The sequence below is a fragment of the Canis lupus genome, chromosome 11, assembly GCF_048164855.1.
Source record: "Canis lupus baileyi chromosome 11, mCanLup2.hap1, whole genome shotgun sequence".
Taxonomy (NCBI): domain Eukaryota; kingdom Metazoa; phylum Chordata; class Mammalia; order Carnivora; family Canidae; genus Canis; species Canis lupus.
Genome location: NC_132848.1, coordinates 64952391 through 64974754, shown reverse-complemented (window position 1 = coordinate 64974754; position 22364 = coordinate 64952391). Strand labels below are relative to the sequence as shown.

The 22364-nt window shown below is 49.0% G+C and overlaps 1 protein-coding gene and 1 non-coding gene across 12 annotated transcripts in view; one reads left to right on the top strand and one right to left on the bottom strand.

The window, feature by feature from the left end:
* B3GNT2 (UDP-GlcNAc:betaGal beta-1,3-N-acetylglucosaminyltransferase 2) overlaps window positions 1–22364 on the bottom strand; it is a 270923-nt gene that overhangs the window by 112230 nt on the left and 136329 nt on the right. For 3 of the 11 annotated variants that reach the window (XR_012003589.1, XR_012003590.1, XR_012003595.1), the window contains exon 1: window positions 6751–7017. The exons of 1 other annotated variant lie outside the window; for it this stretch is intronic. The gene's annotated coding sequence lies outside the window, so the exon portion shown is untranslated. Of the gene's footprint in view, window positions 1–4114; window positions 4173–6750; window positions 7018–7638; window positions 7705–22364 lie in introns of those variants that run through there. 7 more of the 11 variants (XR_012003593.1, XR_012003587.1, XM_072768530.1 and 4 more) reach the window with 7 other exon arrangements.
* Window positions 3122–3194, top strand: TRNAE-UUC (transfer RNA glutamic acid (anticodon UUC)). The gene has a single exon. It is a non-coding gene; the product is annotated as a tRNA-Glu (tRNA).

Here is a 22364-nt window from a genome sequence, read left to right as displayed (position 1 = left end):
GAGGTCTTGGGGGGAAAGGGTCCCAAGGACAGGTTTTCTCTCTCAGCTACTGTAATCTGGAAGACCGGGGTCCTGGTGGGAGTACTGGGGGACTTCCACGCCCAGCACTGCTGATAATGGTACAGCTACATCCCCAGAATGGGGATGGATTTGAACCCAAGCCTTCAAAGCCTCCTGCCCTCTCAGCCAGGTATCTCTAGGCAGGCCCATATAATCCATTTTAAATTTACCTAAAGTATCAGCAATGCATTTTCTTCTAAGCCTATTCTAGAAGTGTACACATACAAAGAAAAGAACCTGGAAGGATCCAAGCCAAGTTAAGGGCAGTTACAGTGTTAAGAGATGGTGAAATTAATTTTATTTTCCTTTACCTTACCTTGAGCTTTCCCCCTAATTAAACATCGTAAGGGAAAAAAAAGTCTTTTAGAAAGAATGCCACAGTACCACCCGAGTTATATTCAAAGCATGGCTCCAAAAATAGAAAGTATCCAAAAAGTCCACCAAAAACACTGGGAACATGAGACCACTGAATATATCATATCACTTGCAGAGGAAGATTACAGAAGCTGCAAATGTTTTAAAAGGCAGGTCTGAGCCTAACAACTGGCCCTGTGCTTTCACTTCTGAAATAATTATTTCACAAAACTTAAGGCAGTAAACCTTGTTCCTGGGTACCCCAGGCACTTACCGTTGCCTCCTATCTCCACTCTCCCACAGACCTCATAATCCGGGTAAGCTGTCACTACTGCACCACAGCCTATACCATGCAGGTGACCTCCAGTGACTGATCAACTAACTCTAAATGGGACGTTTCAATGACTGTCATTTAATGACTTATACAGGAAATGTCAAGTAAAATAACAGGAGGAGCGTCTGGGTGGCCCAGTCCATTAAGTGTCTGACTCTTGATTTGGGCTCAGGGCATGTGGAGTCTTTGAGACTCTTTCTCCTTCTCCCTCTGCCACTCCCCACTGTGGTCTCTCTCTTGCTCTCCAAAATAATCTTTAAAACAATAATAAGAGGGATCCCTGGGTGGCGCAGTGGTTTAGCGCCTGCCTTTGGCCCAGGGCGGGATCCTGGAGACCCGGGATCGAATCCCACGTCAGGCTCCCGGTGCATGGAGCCTGCTTCTCCCTCTGCCTATGTCTCTGCCTCTCTCTCTCTCTGTGTGACTATCAATAAATAAATAAAAAAATTTAAAAAAAAAAACAATAATAAGAGATCAGTTATCAAGAAATAATATGTTGGAGATCCCTGGGTGGCTCAGTGGTTTAGCACCTGCCTTCAGCCCAGAACGTGATCCTGGATTCCTGGAATCGAGTCCCACATCGGGCTCCCTGCATGGAGCCTGCTTCTCCCTCTGCCTGGTGTCTCTGCCTCTCTCTCTCTCTCTCTCTCTCTCTCTCTCTCTCATGAATAAATAAAATCTTTTTTAAAAAGAGATGTCTTATTTAAGCTGAAAGCTACATCAACAAAGTGTTGAATCAACAAAGACTTGCCTTCTAACTTTCAGTAAAAGACCAACATAACTTGTATAGCCTATTAAATAGCATATTAAAGCAAGGAAGATAGAATTGCTTTAGTTATCTTTTTCTTTTTTTATAGATTTTTTCAAATATTTTATTCACTTATTCAACAGAGAGAGCACATACACACGCACAATCCGGGAGGGCAAGAGCAAGATGGAAAAGCAGGTTCCCCAGGGCCTTGGGATTATGACCTGAGCCACTGGCAGACACTTAACTGACTGAGCCACCCAGGCATCCCAAGATTTATTCATTTATTCTGAGAGAGAGAGAGGGACAACACACAGGTGAGTTGGGGGAGGAAGCAGAGGGAGAGAATCTCGAGCAGACTCAGCACTGAGTGTGCTCAATCCCACAGCCCATGAGATCACAACCTGAGCCAAAACCAAGAGTCAGACACTAAATTCTTAGGGTCTAACTAACTCCGTTAGTTATCACCTTTTTAAAGAAATAGGGCACCTGGGTGGCTCAGTCAGTTGGGCACCTGCCTTTGGCTCAGGTCATGATCCCAAGGTCCTAGGATCAAGTCCCACCTTGGGCTCTTTGCTCAACAGGGAGTCTGCCTCTCCCTCTCCCTCTGCCTGCTGCTGCTCCCCTTACTTGTGCTTTCTGTCACATAAATAAAACTGAAAGAAAAAAAGAAAAGAAAAGAAAAGAAAAGAAAAGAAAAAAGAAAAGAAAGAAAAGAGGGACAAAGAAATGGCATGGCAAGCACAGTGCTAGATATTTTAGGTATATGATCACGTTAATCTTCTTATTAAATCTGAGATAGAGCTTCATCTCACCCACTTCACAAATGAAGAAACTGAGGCTCAGAGTGGTTAAGTAACTTAGTCACAGTAACCACAGTCACACAGTGGCAAAAACCAACTCAAAACCAGGTCTGTTTCACAAGACTATACACAGTATGATTCTGTAATTCCACTTATATTAGGTTCAAGAACAGGCAAGAACAATCCATATGAAAGGAGTCCCATCTGAGATGTCTGAAAGTCAGAGTAACAGTTCCCCTCTAGAGAGTGGATAGTGACTGTAAAGGGGCCCAGGCACCTTCTGGGGTACTAAAAAATGTTTGCTTCTTGAGCAGGGTGGTGGATTCAGGAGCTGCCCACAGCATTACAGCATTTCCCACTTCATGCTAGACCTCGAGTTTAAAAAAAAAAAAATTCTTCATCTGATTGACTCCAAGTTCCCACTCTTAACCACTAAACCACCACACCGCCCCTCGACAGAACCTGGCCACACGCTAGAATTGATTCCCTTGGACAATCATTTTTAAAAAGTATTCTGGTAAACACCGTACATCCTAATCGCATCAGAGTGAAGGCACTGGAACAATAAACCAGTTTTTAAATGCCGCAGAATGAAAAGTAGAAAGTATCAATTTCCTGGCTACTGGGAATTTCCCCCCTGTAGCCACATCAGAATATAATTTCAAACCCGGCTCTAAGGGAATGTTCACAGATGTACAGAAAATAATCTGTAACAAAGTTAACCCTGGAAATACCTAAACTAAAATTACATAAACTATTTCAAGACATGTTATAACTTTATCAACAATGCTGACTCTCAAAAGAAATGTGAATTTGGGGGGCACCTGGCTGGCTCAGTTGGTAGAGCATGAGACTTTCAATCTCAAGGTCGGGAGTTCAAGACTCATGCTGGGCATGGAGGCTATGGAAAGAAAAAAAAAAAAAAGGAAATTTGGATTTTGTTACAAAAATTAAGAAAGGCAAGGGGACAAAGCTGAGGGACAAAGAACATAACAGTTCACACAGGAAGTCCAAATCTCAGCTCCAGAGTTCTAGCATAGAGAAAACCAGTACGATTAACTTTCTCCAGCAGTGATTGTACCACATTTGCCCTAATAACAAATTCTCCATCAAGTACAAGTTCTTCCCACCAACGCTGTGTTCAGACTAGCAAAGCCTCACCACCAGATGATGATGAAATCATTACATCAATTCTCTAAAAGTCATACCACACACATGTACCTCTTATTCGAATGGTAATTGCCTCTCCAGAGAGTGGAATTTATTCATCCCACAATTTGGGGACATCTTTGGGAAGCACCTAGTTAACAGTCATCCCACCCTGGGGGGGGGGGGGGGGGGGTAGGGTTGTGAGGGAGGAGGCAGCTGTATCTCCACACCTGTTGGCTGGATGTACTGTGGTCCCTTACTGGGGCTCTGGGGCTTTCGATCAGGTCAGCCAAGAAACCCAACTTTCAAATTGTCAGAGCCCAGTTTAATTCATGTTTCAAGGTTCTGTATACACTAAAATTGCCAGGCAACTGACTGAAATGATTTTAGTTCCTCCTGAGCATTTGCACATAAGACCATAAATTTGCCTTTACGAGAATTTTCCAGTATCTGTAACTTATACACCACAATTGGGCATGTTGCGATAGATTATATAACCAAATATTATCCCAGGTGCAAGAATCATAATGTTTATGAAAGTAACCACTGGTATCTATTAATTGTTAAAGTCTTTAACAAACTGTCCAATAAAACTGTCAAAAGAAAACTAAGTAAAGTTAAATATTGTGGCTACTAAGCAAGTTAGAAATAATTAAAAGCACTGACCCAGTGTGTTAAGAACAGAGTATGCTTCAGGCACATTCACAGCACGGGGTCGGGATCCCTAAATTATGGTTTAAAAAGAAACAAAACAAAAAAATAGCATTACTAGAACACATTAAAACTTAAAGATTCAAAGTTTCTTTAAGAAACAATGGATTCATCTTTTCATCCTGCATCAGCTGAAAAAGCCCCATGCATTTCGATCCAGAACATCCTAGCTTTGTACCAACAATGCAATCATGTTAGCAGAATGATCCACTTTTTTTAGATTCTTCATTTCCTAATATAACTCCGTTTTTCCCAATGTACCTCTAAAAAAGGGCACATATTTTAACAAGTTGAATAGTGAAAAATCAACCATGAATTATTAGTTCCACTTTCCTCGTTTAGTAAAACCGTAGTATCTTAGAATTGGAGAAATCTAAATTGTGTTTTTTTCAACAAAGAACTCTTCAAAACTACAAGCCCATTATAGTTATCCTTCAGAAACCGGAGGGGGGGGGGAATCGTAATTTTTTACAAGCATATTATGTTTATTTTCATCAAAGGATTACTTCATTTCTTGGATTTTAAAAACTTTATCTGCATCTGCCAAATGTGGCTGATTTCGGCCTCAGTCAGACCAATCTAAATGGTTTCCAGTTACTGTTTTTGGTAAGGGGAAGTTGGTGCCTAGAGAGACTTCTATACCCGTTACTACGCAGTGACCACCACTCATTAAGTGCCTCTTAACTCCCATGAGGCAGAGCCAGGAGCCATGAGGCAGAGCCATGACAAACATGATCCCATTTGTCCTCAAAACCAATGTTGCAGAGTAGGCCCTGCCATCCCCCAACCCTGCTACGGACAATAAGGCTGGGATGATCAACAACCTGCCTGAGGACTGAGCAGTATGTGGCAGATTCAGGACCAGTAAACGTGGGGGGGGCGGGGGGGGGGACTTGAACTTTTATGGAGAATTAGACCTTCCATCAACACACATGCCATCTGCACAAAAACTAAACGAAGAGCCGAAGAGCCGTGAGCCCCTGCTCTTGGGAGATGGCCAAGGGGGAAAAGCAGTATTTCAAACTGAGAAAGTAATTTCAAACGTGAGATCCAAAGATAAAGACATCCGGGAAGCTGGGCAGGGAAGAGCCTCCTCTACTTACACAGAGAATTCTATAGGGTTCTGCGCTTCTCTGGTCTTAAAAGCCCATCGGATTTAAGAGCACAGGGGCTGGGGACCCCTGGGGGGCTCAGCGGTTTGGCGCCTGCCTTCGGCCCAGGGCGTGACCCTGGAGACCCAGGATCAAGTCCCGCATCAGGCTCCCTGCATGGAGCTTGCTTCTCCCTCTGCCTCTCTGTCTCTCATTGATAAATAAAAATCTTAAAAAAAAAAAAAAAAAAGGCACAGGGGCTCTGTGTAACGCTCTCCCTAGTCCCGCACGGGCGCGACCCGGACACCGCGGGGCTCCCGGGCGCTCGGACTGGCCGGGCTCGGCCACCCCCGCCCCTTCCCGGTCCCAATCCTCACCCCGCGGGCCACCTCTCACCGGAAGAATCTGTTAGAACAAGTGGGCGCCCGTGTGCACCAAGGGGTTTGGCAATCCGGGCTCCCAGCGCGGCTCCCACCGGGGAGGGCGGGACGACGCCGTCCCATTGTCCTAAACCATCTTTCTACGAGATTGGGAAGGTTCGGGAGGCCGCGGGGGCGGGGACAACGTGCCGGCGTGTTCCCGGGTGTTGAGCAGGAGAGGGAGCCTCCAAGCCAACGCGAGCTCAGAGGCATTCACGTCCCAGGCAGGCTCTCGCGCCCGGACACTTGTGGGCAGAGAACGGGTTTGGGGCTCCACGGCCCTAAGCCCAAGCCCCCGTGGCCCGGATACTAAGGTGACTCGGTCTCACTACCCCCAGGAGGGTCCGCCTGCCGCGGCGGAGGCGGGGGGGTCCCTCCAGGACGTCCGGGCGCGCCCCAGCCCCAGCCCCAGCCCCAGCCCCAGCCGGCGGGGTCCCTCCGAGCGCCCCCGCGCCGCCCCCCCAGCGAGGTGCTCTGCAAACGCCGGCCTGGACGCGCCCGCGGCAGCACCCCCCTCCCCCCCTCCCCTCCCCCGCTCGCGGACGAGCAGCCTGGTTAATCATTCAACGCGGGCGGCGTGGAACAATTTTTTAGAGGTCAGAGCGGAAGGTTCTCCCTAAGTTTCAGAGCAAGCAGCCTCCGGGGGCCCGGGGGCCCGGGGGCCCGGGGGCGGCGGCGGCGGGGGGGGCGGGGAGCGCGGCCCGCGGCTCCGAGGCTCCCCGAACACCTGATCTCCCCCTGCGGCAACCGAGGCCGGCGCAGTGCGCGGGCGGGGCGAGGGGTGCGAGCCCGGGGCCGCGCTCCGCCCCAGGCGCCCCTGCCCGCGGCCCGCATCCCCCGCGCGGGCCCCCCGGAAGCTGGGGTGCAGCGAGGAGGGGACGCGCAGCCGCGGGCGTCCCTACCCCCGGCCCCGGGGCGGGGAGGCGGGGGAAGGGGGCGCCGGGATGCGGCGGGAGCACAGGGCCGCCCTCCTCCCGGGGCGCGCCGCGGGAAGCCCGAGTCGGCGACGGACGGCGCCGGGAGGGAGGCGGGCAGGGCCCGGCCGGCGGGCGGGGGGGGCGGCTCGCAGCCCCGGCCCTACCTTGTCCGGGAGCAGCTCCTGCTCAGCGGGGCGGGGGCGGGAGATCCCGGCCGCATCCACGTTCCGGCCGCTCGGCGCGGCTCAGCCCGGCGACCGCCGCCGCTCCCGCTCCATCCGTTGCACCGCGAGGGGCGGCCCGGTGGCGTCGGCGGCGAGGGAGTCCCCGGCGCGGCCCGGCCCCGGCACTTGTTGCCGCCTCGGCCGCTGCGCCTCTCACTCCCGGCTCCGGCTCCCGGCGCCGCCGCCGCCGCCGCCGCCTCTGGGCGCCCGGCCCCGCCCCCGCCCCGCCCCCGGGCCCGCCCCCGCCCCGCCCCGCGCGCCAATCGGGCCCGGCCCCGCCCCCCGCGTCACGGCCCCGCGGGGCCCGCAGCCCCGCGCCCCAAGTTTGGGGGAGGCCGCGCTGCGCCCACGACTCGCCCGCCTTCCCCGGCTCGTGCTCCTCCTGGCTTCCAGGGACCTCCCCTCGGGGCCCCCAGGTCCACACGGGGAAGGCGGAGGGTTAAAGCAGGGGAGGGGGACCCCAGACAGTAGAGCCCCTCGGAAGGGCAGGGCTGCCGGCCGGGTTCCCGCCCCGTCTAACCTAGAGCAGCGGCAGGTCGCCCCCGGCGCGGGGCGCCTGATGCTGGGGGACGAAGCGCAAAGGCGGGGTAGGACCCCCGCGACCTTCTCCGGCAGAACCGGCCTGGGCCTGGGCCTGGGCCGGCCCGCGGCCCCCCCGCCAGCCCAGGGACGCCACTGCCACCCGCCCGGGAATGGGGGGGGGGGGGTCGTGCGGAGGGTTTCCTCGCGGTGCAGAAACGCGGGGTGTCCCGACGCCGCGCCTCCAGCCGCGCCGCCCACAGGGCAGGGCGGACACCCCGGAGCCCACAAGGCTGACCTCTGACACACCTGCGCTCCCCCTCCTGGGTGGCGCCTGGGCGTGGACTGCACCTCGGGCCGACGCACCTGGGCGCACCGACGCACCTCCCGGCCGGCGCCCCCGCTGGCTCGCCCGGGCACTGCACGCCGAGGGGAGCTCCGCCTCCCGCCGCGCGTGGGGCACGTGGGGCGCGCAGGTCCGGCGGGCGCCGGGGTCCGGGAGGCGGCGCAGCTCGGAGGGGCGCCGGGGGGTGGGGTGGGGTGGGGGGGCAGAAAGCACCTCCCTCTCTTGGTCCTTATCTCTTCGGGAGCACAGAGAGTCCCCTTTATACTAGTAAGACGGCGATTAAGGACTCTCTACCCTCAAATATTTGCATTTTTTTTCCCGAAGGCTTTCGGAGGCGGGATCGGCCGAAGGGGAGGGAGCTGCCAAAGTAGGAATGTCAGGCACCCGGGAGCCCGGCGCCCTGCACGGTGGGTCCTTAGCTCTTATCTCAGCGAGGAGCACGTTGCTGCGGGATGCGCCGAGCCTCGTGGGTGCAACTCTTCGAGACACAGGAATTCGCAGTCCGACCTGGGAAAGTTTGGATTTCGCAGCCTTCGGACCTTTTTTTTTTTTTTTTTTTTTTTTTGCTTTTATGTTGCGCACACGCTTCTCCCAAGACCGAAACAAGAAAAGTCCAAGAAACAAGTTGGATTCTGTGTCTTCCTAGAAAAACAAGAAGGGTGCGCGCTGCCTGCCAACCGGGGTTATCTCGAGTGGGGGGGCTGGGAGTGTGAGAAGGGGGGGAGCTGGATTTTATCCCCTCACCGACTTTGAATTTTGTACTTTTCCATTTGCGGTAACTGTCCTAATTTAGAAAGCTAATAAAACATTTTGAAAGAAATAGAGAAATTGGGAATTCTTCAAGGACTCTACAGAAAGTATAAATTAATGAACCGACAAAGCCTGTGCTTTCCTTCTGCATGAAAAGAATTAGTCCTGAGTCCGTGTTCCTTGGTTTAAATAAAGATGCCTCTAGGCTGCTATTCTGATTAAATGCTGTGGTGGGACCAGACTGCATCTGAAGATTTTTCTGTGCCATCAGATTGATAGATGGTTTCTATGCACAGTGTCTTCCCTGTAAACGGGCAGCCAGTAGCCACAGACATACTTTGAGGGGCTGCCTGCCAAGGAGTTTTTAGTAAAGGAACTGCTAGAGTTTAAGTTGGGATCCAACAAGGAAATTAAGCTTGTAGCTGCCCAGGCCCTGAAATTTAAAAATAAGGGCATTCTCTCCACCCTGCCCTTAATTAATGCAGCTGGGAATGTATCTCTAACAGCTAACACTGTTCCATTGGGGGAATTACTCAACACTAAGTCCCACACCCACTTGGCTGTAGTCTTTCCCCTTGGGTTGGGGCCTGGGTCCATCATCGGTGGGTAAAGATGTATTATTTATTTATTTATTTAACAAACCTGTGTTGACCCTGGAGTGGTGAACATGACACACTTCCCTCTCGGAGCTCACGGTTGGAGAGCGAGCGAGCTTAACAATTAAATGCACTGTCGATTACATAATTAGGATTGTGGCAGTACAGGGTGGTGGGAACATCTGGGGGAGTCCAAGAGGAGGTGACATTTTAGGGGAGCTCTGAAGGGTGACCAGGAGTTTACTCAGGCAAAAAGGAGAGTGGAACAGAGTTCCTGGCTGGTTCATACCACAAAGGTGATGTGGTTGAGGGAGAAGTTGGAGGGGTAGGCAGGGGCTGCATTTGGCAGGGCCTAGAACACCGTTTTCAGTAAGATCACTCTGGCCACCAGGTGAAGAAGGAATAGGGAAGAGGCAGATGGGGTTGAGGGACAGTTAGGAGGCTGTTGCCAAAATATAAATGAAAGGGCTCTTTGTTTAAGTGGTAGAGCAAATGGAGAGAAGAATACCAACCAAGACTTGATGCTTGCAGGGACCCGGGTGGCTCCCTGGGCGTCTGCCTTCGGCTCAGGTGGTGATCCCCGGGTCCTGGGATCGAGTCCCACATCAGGTTCCCCGCAGAGAGCCTGCTTCTCCCTCTGCCTGTGTCTCTGCCTTTCTCTCTGTATCTCTGATGAATAAATAAAATTTAAAAAAAAATTGGTGGTTGCTTAACTCGAGAGAAATCAAGGAGAACTCCCAGTTCTCTGCTTCTTCAAGCAGATAGACGGGGTCCCTTAGGGAAGAGAAAGGAGAAATCCTTCCCAAGGTTCACATTTGGCCAAGGTGGGCCTGCGGTGCCTGTGACATGTCCGAGTGGAGGTGTTGAGCAGGTCATTGGTTGCAGGGTCCGGTGCTGAGGAGAGGCTGGAGCCGAAGCAGTGAGTAGCGAGTAGAAGTGGCAGTAAAGCCGGGAGGACGAGGTGGTCCCCTGGGAGAGGACAGAGCTCGCCTGGAGGAGGGCCTGGGACTGAGCCTCCAGAATCTCTTATCTAAAGGCTGGACGGAGGCGGACTGTCCTGCAGACAAAGTGGAGGAGCTGCCAGAGAGGCAGGGGGAAAACTAGGAGCTTGGGGAGGCAGGGGTCTCCCAGGGAGAGAGCATGTCGTGAGGAGGCCGCGTCAGCCACACTCCAAAGGGCTGAGACACCCAAGGGAGGTGAGGACAAAGTAACATCCCCTGGATTGACTGACCTGGTGTCCCTGGGAATGTCGTGGAGCAGTGGCTGGGACCGTGAAGGCCCAGGAGATAAACCCGAGTGGACTGAGGAGTGAGGGGGGAAGAAATGAAGGAAGGCACCTCATGCAGGGAGAAAGGTTTGGAGGGTTGGAGAGAGACAGCTGGAGAGCAATGTTAGGTCGGCAGTGGGTTTAGGAGAGGGTAGCCTGAGTGTTTAAATGCAGGTGGGGAGGATCCTACAGAGAAGAGGAGCTGAAGGTATAGCATGAAAGGACAATGGACAACACTGGTTCCTGAGACCACGGGAGAGGATGGAACCAGGGGTGGACGGGGAGGCTCACCCCGGGCAGGGGGCCACCTCCTCTGTTAGAACCATGGGGAGGAAGTTGGAGAGGGCAGTTTGGCATGGGATATCCTTCCACAGGATGCCTTCTCTTCCCCTGTGACATACAGGAGGCAGCGGGTGGGGCAAGGTGAGCCAACAGATTTAAAGAGAGAGGAGAAGGTGTGACACTGTCATGGCAGAAGGTGGGAAGGCTGAGAAATGGCCAAGTGATAAGGCAGCTTTGCAACCCACTTGAGGTTGGTGGCGTGAACTTGTAAGCTACCCTCTGGTCCTCCTGTGCGACCTCCTCCAGCAGAGCTCTAGCGTCTGCTCTGGTGCAGGTGCAGGTGAGCGACTTCCAAGAGCAGAGGGGCGACTTCCTTTTGCCAAGGAATTGAGAACCGTGGCAAAAGTGGGGTTGACGTGATGATGAGAGAGAAAGGACAGAAATCAATGGGCTGGAGGTGTCAAAGGAGTCAATGTTTAGTCATGCTGGAAGAAGAGGGGGTCAGGTCAGCAATCTGGATGCTTAAGTTAGTAGTTCAGGAGGTGGAGAGGTTCAAGGTCATGACAAAAACCAGGATATGATAGTGGAGAGTAGAGGAGAAAGTCACAAGAGAATATGAGGCCAAGGGATTGAGAGGCAGGTATCGGGTAGGTCGTCTCTGTGGACAGTGAAGCCACCCAGGAACATATGGGCAGGAACTGAAGTCAAGGTCACGGTGTGAAGGTCATGGAGCTGAGAGCGGAATTGTTAAGAAAGTGAAGAAGAGGGAGTGACCAGGAGGTCAGAAGATGGGAACCACCAGAAAGGGAGAGGGAATGTGGCAAGGCAGCAGCGTCCTCAAGACTGGAGGAACAAGAGTGTTTGCAAGAGGTGGAGGAGAAATGATCAGAGAGGAAGGACTAACCTCACCCCTGGGCCCTGGGAGACACAGCAGTGAAAGAGTGAGCACCTTCATCTCCTAGAGCTTCGGGGAAAGCAGAGAAGGTAGGGATTTCATTCTGAGGAGAGCTTAAGGATACATGGATGGATGGATGGATGGATGGATGGATGGAGCAACCTTTAATTCTGTTTGCTTCTTGGAGTCAGAAGTCCCAGAGGACTACATGGAAAGATCTGGAGGGTTGGAGTGAGTAGAGGTGGGAGGTCAGATTCCAGGAAGAGCAGAAGATCGTGCCTGACAATAGATAGAGGATCCACGAGAGGATGATAATGGAAAGAGAAATGAGTGGGCTCCATGAAGCCTGACCCAGTAGCTCTGTAACCCAGGGCCATGTCCCCCTCACTTGTTTCACCCTGAGATTTCCATCAGGGAAGGCATGTGGGGGCCTCTCTTCTCCTTCTCCCTCTTCTCCATTAGGGACTTTGTTGTCACCACGTGAGCTCCATGGGACTCTGGCCACAAATTAGGAATCCCAGGCTCATCTCATCTCTGCTACTCACCTTGTCTCTTCCTCAGGCCGGTCGTTGACCCCTCCTGTCTCAGTTGCATTATCTGTAGTTGCTAAAACACACACACCTCTCAGGACAATCAGAGAGTAGAGAAGATAATTTAAGTAAAAGCACTTTCTAGGGGGCACCTGGCAGCTCTGTTGGTAGAGCATGTGACCGTTGATCTTGGGGTCGTGAGCTTGAGCCCCATGTTGGGTGTAGAGATTAGGGGTTTTTTTTTTTTTTGCTTTTTTGTTTTGTTTTTGTTTTTAAAAAGCACTTTCTTTTTTTTAAGATTTTATTTATTTATTCATAGAGACATTGAGAGAGAGAGGCAGAGACACAGGCAGAGGGAGAAGCAGGCTCCATACAGAGAGCCTGACGTGGGACTCGATCCAGGGTCTCCAGGATCACGCCCTGGGCTGCAGGCGGCGCTAAACTGCTGCGCCACCGGGGCTGCCCTAAAAAGCACTTTCTAAACTGCAAATCACTGTAGGGTTGTGAGTGACTTCCCATGTCCAGAACCCCCTCACATACCCCCATATCTCTCCTAGGAGCGAGCCCTCCCAAAATGATAGTCTCTGCTCTAGAGGAAGCTGTAATCTTGCCCAGAGATAGGACAAACACACCCAAAACAATTAGAGAGGAATGCACAGCTGTGTCTGATTAAGTGCTAAATTGTAAGGTGCAGACAGTAGGAGCTCTGAGATCAGAAAAGAAAACAATTAACCAGAGTTGGGAAAGTCTGGGAGGCTTCCTGGAGAAGGTGGGGAGAGAGGCCCCCCCAACTGCTCAATTAAGCTGAGAAGAAGATTTGCAAACGCCCATTCCTTTGTGGCGGCCAAGACTGGCCAGTCTGACAGTCTGACACGAGTCTACAAAAAGTTTCTAGGTCAGAGGTGCTCTTTCGGCACCCCTGCGGCCCACCTGGTGCCACCCCTATAGCCGTGCGCCTTCTCATAGTCCTGGGCTCCCCCCAGCTGGTTGGGCGGCCCTGGGCTACACGGAGAATCTTCCGTGCTTTGCCCTGGGCCTCTCATGTTTGGGTCTCCACGACCACCTGTTTTCGGGGCGAAGAAACAGAGGTTGATCTTCAGCAAGTTTCCTATATTTGGTCTTTGGAGCCGGCACACACCTAGTATTTTTGCCCAGCCAGCCTGCAGGCTTTTGAACAAGCAATCCCGGATGCGCCTCTTGTTGCCGTTTGCCTCACGGTCCGCAGCCAGCCTGGGGTACGTGCATCCCACCAAGGCCAAAGCCCTGCGCCAGCTCCCACACCTGCTCCCTTCGTTCTTTACTGCCTCTGCTTCATTGTCCAGGAGCACCCATCCACCCGCCATTCAGATCCAGACCCCGTGGGGCTGCCACCCTGGGGTCCAAGCCTTGCAGATGGCCATAAAAACAACAGCCACCTCTGTCAATGACTAAAATAGCAATTACTGATGGGAAGTGTGCAATCTTGGCACCGGAATTGTTGGAACTCCAGTCCAAATCCCTTGGAACTTACAAATGAGAAAAAGAAGTTCCAAAAAGTAGATTTCAGGAGGCCAAACACCTGATACTAAAGCTAATCTATTGAATGTTGGCCAGTTAGTCACAGGTTAAGAATCACTTGGCTAAAAAAAAAAAAAAGAAAGAAAAAGAAACACTTGGCTCCGTGGGTGGCTCAGTGGTTTAGCGCCTGCCTTCAGCTCAGGGTGTGATCCTGGAGTCTTGGGATCAAGTCCCACTTCGGGCTCCCTGCATGGAGCCTGCTTCTCCCTCTGCCTGTGTCTCTGCCTCTCTCTCTGTGTGTGTCTTTCATGAATAAATAAAATATTTAAAAAAGGAAAAAAAAAGAATCACGTGGCTCCTAAAGCAGGTCCTTTATCCCAAGATTACTTTGACTTTGCAGTAGCAGAAAAACATAAAACCTCATTATCAGATGCAGATACCAGAAACCAATGTTATGATTCCCAGGGGATTTGCTCCATCTCCCACAGAATCCTGAGGCTGGAAGAATTCAGAATTCCCAGGTAAGTAAAGTCCGGCCCATGTATGACATCGTGATGGGGTATAAGGTCAGTAATTTGAAGGAGCACAAACAGCCTTCTCTGTTAGGGTCATAACATTGTTTGGGGAATGGAATTCTCATTAAAGGAAATGCAAAATCATACTTATATTATCAAACTGCAAAATTACATTCAAGAGGAGAGGCCCATAATTGCAGCATCAAGCATGAGACAATGCCATTAATATGATTATCAGGGCATAAGCCTATTAGAGAACCTAATGCCTCATTGCTGGCATCATCCTGCCGGCTACCCCAGGTCTGGAAACCATCTCAGTTGTAAACACAACTGTTACAAAACACTGATTTGCAAAGGGCATAACAAAGATCTGCTGGCCTTTACCAAAGGTCAGAGCTTCCTGGCCAAGGAGAACAAAGAACATTTCTGAAAAATGAAGACTCATCTGCCAACTCCAGCTGGCTCTTACTGAGAAAGGAAGTATGCTAAGCTCCAAGTCCTCTCCAGTCCTGCAGCCACCCAGATATGGGTGTAACTGTGAGGTCTGTCACCTTCAGATAGGCATGTGCCCACCTTAGATGGATACAGGAGCCTAAGTCTTAGCTGCTGGTGGTGAAAAATAATGGAATGGAAATCTTCAAACCCAAAATCAAATCCCACTCTGTGTGTCCTTACGAGTATAGTTAAATCTATCTCCAAGAGTTCCCAAAAAGGGGAAATAAGGTCACTTACCACCAAGTGCCTTCGATACCTGGTACTTAATAAGTTTGTTTCACCCGTGGCCTTGACAGTGGAACCAAGTCTTCATCGGGATGAAGTATGGGTAATATCTTGGCATAGAATCCTAGGGATTATCAACATTTGTCCTGGGAGCCCACAGGAGGAATTGCTGCTCTGTCTTTATTCCAAAGTGTTCGGCTATCATTAACCATCATCACCATAGGAAGATCAATTGGCTACACCTGGGAGGAGCCACCTGCTTGGTCTTTTAGGACCCAGTGACTATGAAACTCACTTGGCAAGATGTGTCATAGCAAAATCATCACCAGGAGCGACAGGGCCTTTTCCTTAAGCACAACAGAAATCTGAAAACAATGGACCCCCTGGATGCTTCTAGTTACTTTCACTGTAACTAGACATCTTTGCTGTGAGCATTTTTCTCAAATAACTAAGTAGCAATAAGGCAATTTTGCCATTAAAGATTAAAAAGTATGGGTGCCTGGGCTGGCTCAGTCGGTAGAGCATGCGACTCTTGATCTCAGGGTTATAGTTGGAGCCCCACATTGGGTATATAGATCTTTTTTTAAGATTTTATTTATTTATTTGACACAGTGTGTGTGTGTGTGAGAGAGAGAGAGAGAGAGAGCACAGCAGGGGGAGTGGGAGAGGGAGAAACAGACTCCCCACTGAGCAGGAAGCCTGATGTGGGGCTCGATCCAGGACCCAGGGATCATGACATGAGCCACCGGCAGACGTTTAACTGACTGAGCCACCCGGGTGCCCTTATAGATTATTTTAAAAAAATAAAATCTTAGGGGCACCCGGGTGGCTCAGTTGGTTAAGTAGTCAACTCTTGATTTCGGCTCAGGTCATGATCTTGGGGTTGTGGGGTGGAGCCCCACATGGGACTCGGTGCTCAGCATGAAGTCAGCTGTCCCTTTCCCTCCCTCTCTGCCCCTCTTCCCTCTCTATCTCTCTCTCTAAAATAAGTAAATAAAATCTTTTTGAAAATCTTCTAAAAAAAGATTAAAAAGTAATCGGTTGACAGTATGGTTTGACAGTTCGGTTTCATCAATTGGTTGACAGTTTGGTTTCATTTCTCAAGGCACTCCTCACATTTTTATATGATGTAAATCTTAGCTCTCAAAATGGTCTTCTATAGGGTGGTGTAGAGTTTTGAACCCACATTTCCCTAAAACTCTGAAACATCTATCAATGGACAAGTGACAATATATCAAGAACAAACAGCAGTGTAGAAGGCTTTCACAACACAATACAAGGCCCAGTTACAGATATGCCATCCTAAAAGAGGCATCAGGTTCCAAATTAGGAACCTAAGAACCTAAATTTCTTCGGAAGAAATTTTAGGAAAATCAAAGAAACAAACAACAAAAAAGAGTGATGCCAAACAGGGAAACAAATTAAAAATATATATATATAATACTGTGAATGAAAGATTTTGAAGACAACTGCTTAAATACAATCTACAAAATAAAATCAGTTATTTGTGCAGTATTGCCATGAATCAACATTATACATTTTGAACGTATTCAAGTATTTTGCATTTTGCAGTAAAGTCTTTTAAATCTATTCGTTTTCCAAGTTCCACTATGTTCTTTTTTTTTTTTTTAAGATTTTATTTATTTATTAGAGACACAGAAAGAGAGAGAGACACAGGCAGAGGGAGAAGCAGGCTCCATGCAGGGAGCCCGACGTGGGATTCGATCCCGGGACCCCAGGATCATGCCCTGGGCTGAAGGCGGCGCTAAACCGCTGAGCCACCCAGGCTGCCCGCACTATGTTCTTTCTAATGAATGTCCCTCTTTTGTTTTTTGCCATTTTATGTTTTATGTCAAAATTGTCTTGCGGCCAATAACTTATATGGAGGAAATGCTTGTGGCAAAGATGCTCATGGCAAAAAACCAGCATGCCCAAGGACAGTCGTAAAAGGGAAGCAGGATACATGTAACAAGGTGGATAAATCTCAAAACATGTTGAAAAGAAGCCATACACAAAAGAATATACAAGAAGTACAAGAACAGGTAAAAAATAACCTCTGGTGATAGAAATCAGAACCCCAGTTGCCTCAGGGAGAAGAGAATTAAATGAAAGGAGGTAGAAGGGAACTTTCCGAGATGAGAGAAAGGTTTCATCTGTTGATTGGAATGATGGCCACATGGGAGCACACCATTGTCAAAATTTACCACACTGTACCCTTTGAATTTGTGCATTTTACTGTTTATAAGTTAGACCTCAACTCGCCAAAAGAAAGAAAAAAAAAAAAAAGGAAACAGTCTTTAGGTGGAGGCAAGTACAGGCAAGTGGGAGAAAGAAGGGGCTCCCTCCCACTACCATGCCGGGCAGTTTCTTCAGCACCACGCTGGGACGGCTATTCCAAAATAAACTACAGATAGGACAGGATGTATTTTTGTAAAAATTAGTATCCTCTTCTGGGCCGAACATTAGATTTAAGCTGTCTTCCCTCTACAAATTAAAATCCTTTTCATCACATTTCCCTCACTTCTCATCTAAAGCCATTCCAGGGAACACCTGGGTGGCTCAGTAATTAAGCGTCTGCCTTTGGCTCAGGGCATGATCCCAGGGTCCTGGGATCGAGTCCCCCATCAGGTTCCCCGCAGGGAGCCTGCTTCTCCCTCTGCCTATGTCTCTGCCTTTCTCTCTGTCTCTCATGAAAAAATGAATAAAATCTTAAAAGAAATAAATAAAGCCACTCCAGGACATGGTTTTCCCAAGGTAGCACCCTTTACGAGCCACCTTCCTTCCACCCACAGCTGCACAGAGACATTATTGGATTTCATTAACTCTGGAAACTCTGTGCCCACGGAGCTATAGAAAAGGGAAGCCAAGTTTAATTAATCAGCCCAAATGAAATTAATGATCACGAGAAGTCAGTAAAAATAGTCTGGGTCACTAGGAAACTTTCTGGAAGAATCTTGATAATCAAACACTTCAGAAAAGGGGTGCCTGCCTGGCTCAGTCGGTGCGGAATGTATGACTGTAGATCTAGGGGTCATGAGTTTGGGCTCTGTGTTGGGCATGGAGCCTACTTTAAAAAAGAAAAAGGTAATAAAAAAAAAAGGAAAAGGAAAAAGAAAAGAAAAGAAAAGAAAAGAAAAGAAAAGAAAAGAAAAGAAAAGAAAAGAAAAGAAAAGAAAAGAAAAGAAAAGAACATTTCAAAAAGTACAGGCCCCAAAGGATGGGAAAATGGAATAGCAGTTGAAACAGGAACAAAAATCACAGATTATAGACCCAACTCCATCATTAAGCACTTGTGTGACAAATCCCTTCTGTTCTGTCAAAGGGGATTTATTGCAGATGACAAAAAGATCACAGGTGGAGTGGGCTCTGCTTCAGTTTGATTTCTCTGCTCTTCTCTCGGCTTGTCTTCTTCCCACCTCTGTTCCTTTCTATAGATATTTTAGGTGTCTTGTTCAGAGCCAACATCCAACCAAAAAAAGACACTCTTTGTCCCTTGTTTCTTGTCACGATCCAGAAAACATTCCCACAGTTCCCTACCTTTCCCTTCTCCTTGGCTGGAATGGAATCATATGACCCTTCCTAAGCCAATCACTGGCTAAGGGATCAAGACCACCCTGACTGGCTTAGACCAATTATGGTTTACTCCTAAGCTGTCACCTGAAGAAGGTGGGGATCCCCAAACACAGTCAGTGCTCTCCTAACCAAGAAAAAGTGAGTGTTGTAGGTAGGGTGTCCCCAGCCCTGAGACAAGTTTGCACATAGGAAGTTTCCTAGGAAGCGCTCTCAGCATCAACACCTGGAGGGAAGGGAATGCAATCACATGAAAAGCCTATGTGATCTTTCAGGGAGCTCTGGTGCTGGGATATCTGAGAGTCATCCCAAATTGGGGTGACAGCTGGGCCTTTTTACTTCTGCATCAACCAGATGTTAGATGTGAGCTGCCCTTAGGAAAGGGGACATGACGATGGGCAAGGTGGCTCTTTTCAGCCAAGGAAAAGTCTCAGGTGGGGGACTCAGCTGATAGATGCTGCTGTCAATCCCCCCACCCCCTCCCCGGGAGACGGGGCAACAGGTACTTCAGTCTTGGAGGGGGTAATAAAGAGTGGCACAACATGGCGTCCACTATAGGGGGGATAAATGTTGCTTTTGTAGTCCTACAGGTCTCCTAGAAACCAGCTAGGGGTCCACATTCCTGTCCAGAGAAAACATTGTATATCAGCCTTTACCAGGACCATCTCTAGAACCCAATGATCTCACTACCCTTCCATTCCAGTTCCTTAGGAAGAGGTGACAGGTAAGCCTTTGTCAGCTACCAGCCTACTTTTTAAGAGTAGGATAGCTGGGAGGTGGCCATGTGGACTGATTTTGGGTGGGACCTAAGCCCTCAGACTTAAGGGGCATGATGCCCGCAAGAATGAAAATCCACAGGATTAGTCTTGAACAAGCCGAAAGCCTGCTAAGCCCTGGCATCTGCTGAACTTCCCAAATTATACACATTAAGCTGTTCAGTTCCACATTTCCATAGTGTGCTTCCTGCCAAGCTTCCGAGCACAGTCTACACAATAAAAAAATCAAAACGAGCAGTTAGAGTAATTATGGATACGACAGGTCAAACAAATAAGCCTTTATCTAGGACTTAAACAGACATAGTCAACAAGGGTCTAATCCAGAATTGAGATTTGGATGAAGAAAGGCTTTGCAAAACAAAACAAAACAAAACCAAAAAAAGGAGGGGGGTAGAGAGATTTGCATGAATTTTTTCTCTGTCTCACAGAAAATACTAAACATATTATCCAGCCTCTCTATGCGGCTCTATCTCACCTTCCCCCACCCCTAGCTTCTTGAACATTCTCTAACTCTGTTACTAATCTGGCTGTAGGGCCAACTCATAGGAAATGTCATCCTAGGGTATGAAAATAGTCATCATTGAAAGGAGCCGGGAGATTTACTTTGTTCATTGTTATGTACCTAATTAAATCTCTGAGAATTAGAGCCGTATGTTTGAGTGTTGTATATAAACTCAGGAAGAACAGAGACTATGTGTTGCAGAAACCCCAAGCGTTTCAACTAAGTGAGAAATTCTAGGTAAAGTGAGGTGCCTCAACCCGATACCGCCCCTGTTGTCGTGGGGAGCCACGATGTCATAGAACTTTATTATTTTATTATTATTATTTTAACAAGGAAAAGGAAGTTTCTAGTTACTCCTCATTCTAGCAGTAGAGACCTCTTGTGGATACTCATTGTTCTGTGGAAGAGGAAATACAAAACAGTTTTCTTATCATTTTACCCTCTTTGGAGTGACAAAGGCCACCCCTCCTCATATAGGTCCATCACCTTCTGTGCAAACCCGAGATCCATACAGCTCTGGAAAACTAGGTGGCACCAAAACTAACTTGGCAGCAAAATCTGCCTAGAACTTCTGAGAGGGTGCTTCTGATTCTTATTTATCCTGTGTTTCACTGGTCATATGTTAATATGTTTGATCATACGTCCTGCTGCAGACACATTAATATGAATGATGATACATATTTTGGGGAATTATCAACATATAGATGGAAATGGAAGTCATGAGAATGGATGAGACGGTCCAGGGAATGAAGACACCGAGAAGAGAAGAGGGCCTAGGACAGAGCCCCCCGGGAACCGAATTTAGTGAACGGGCTCGAGGGAGGATCCAGCAAAAGGAAGTCTGGAAGAAGTGAGATGGGCAGGAGGAGGAGAACGAGGTGTAGAGATGCAGCAGCCCAGAGAAGAGAAGGTGTCAGCGTGGCGAGGTGGTTATCAGTGCTGGCTGCGGAGGTCAGCAGTGGGCCAGAGGCAGCTAAGGGGTTTGCAGCCTCAGAGAGCTTGTCTTCCAGAAGGCTGAGAACATGTCTTAAACCTATAGTCTCTTTTTAACAGCACTGAGCTGTGCTTTGTTCATTGTAGGTGCCCAGTAAAGACTTGTTAGTTAATTGATTATGTCAGTAAAGGCCATAGTTCAGAGAGGCCAACCTGCTTTAGTGGGGCCTCATTTAGGACGAAAGCCTGGGAAGGCAAGAGAAAGAGCAGAGAGAGAAAGAGCACAAGAGACGGCTAAGAAGTGGGAGAGAGATGGATGAGTTTGCTCAATGACAGGAACAGCTGGAAAAGACAACGTTCCGCTCCTTTCTACAGGGAAGAGGGCTGGGTAATAAGACACAGTAGAATGGGTGGGTCTTTGAAGTGGAAGGAGTAAGAACCATGGTGGAGAGAAAAAGTACATTAACCAAATGAATATTTATTCTCAAACGATGGGTCAGGGCAATTTATAGAAACTTAGAAATAATCAAATCAACAATTATTTCACTAATGGTATAATAAACAGTGAGTCCGAGAGATTCTTTTAAGGGAACAGCTAGTTACTGACAAAACCTGGAGTCAAACCGAGGGCTCAGGGTCCAGTCCAGTGCTATTCGACAGAAACATAGAATCTCAGTCCTGGGCCCCTCTCCCCATTTCCTGCCTGTCTTTCTAGACTTTTATCAGTAAAATGTAGCTAAAGTGAACATCTGGGCAGCTGCATGAGATCACAGACCTGAAGAATTTTCAGTGGGCCACAGGCACCACGATGGAATCATGGACTTGAGGATCAGAGAGATAGAGGGGTTTACTCACTTGCCTCCTCTGGAATTCCCTGGAAAGGGAGAACCAAGCATGGCTTCAGAGACTCACCCTGGAAAATAGTTTTTTAAATGGATGAGGGTGGGAAAGAGTGTATTATTCTCTTTTCCAAATGGGATTTATTATTTTTATAATCAGAAAACATTCATTAAAAAAAGAAAACATTCATTAATTTTCTTAAATATATGTTTGTTTGTTTGTTTATTTATTTATTTATTTATTTGTAAATGAGAATGGGCAGTTGGGAAGAAAGAGTTGGGGTGGAACCACTTTTTGCCAGTGTGACTTAGCATCAAGTCAGGCCAGGTGAAAGCCAGGCAGGGCTCAAGGAAAACCAGTTCTACTTTCCCTTCCCTTCCTGTTCGCTTTTGGTGGCTTGTAAGTGAACTCCTGTGCAGGGCAGCAACTGGCATAGAAAAGAGCGTGACTTGGTGAGGTGGGAGGTCAGCTAACGAGGGCAACCAGAGAGAAAATGGACACTGGAGACCGGGTGAAGTCATGTGACTTGGGGAGAACCACTTCGATGGAATGTTACCTGAGTTCCTGTAAGAAGCAAGACTAAGGAGGATACAACATGGTCCTTGCTCTTAGAACGTGTGACTCTCCGCTACCATATCCTCTAATACCCAGCGTGGTGCCTGATGGGCAGAAAGGACTCAATCAACCTTCCCTGAATGAAAGAATGAGACATCCATCCTTGCAAAGGGGCAGCACATCCTTTCAGGTGGAAAGAAGTTCCCATATCCCTTTCCTGGACTTTTTTAGATTCATTAGTCCCAACAGGTAATTTCTGCTCCACGACGTCAAGAAGACCAGGCCTCCTGGTACTGAAGAGTCCCCATTTCTTCCCTCCAGATACTCAACACTGCCCAGCTGGCTCTGACATTAATTGGCTGCCGCCAAAGTCCCAGACATTGTGAAGAGCCCCGACCTACCCGAGCACTGATGGCTCATCGAGCAGTCTGCTCCGAGACTCCCGGGTCCTCATGTCTAAG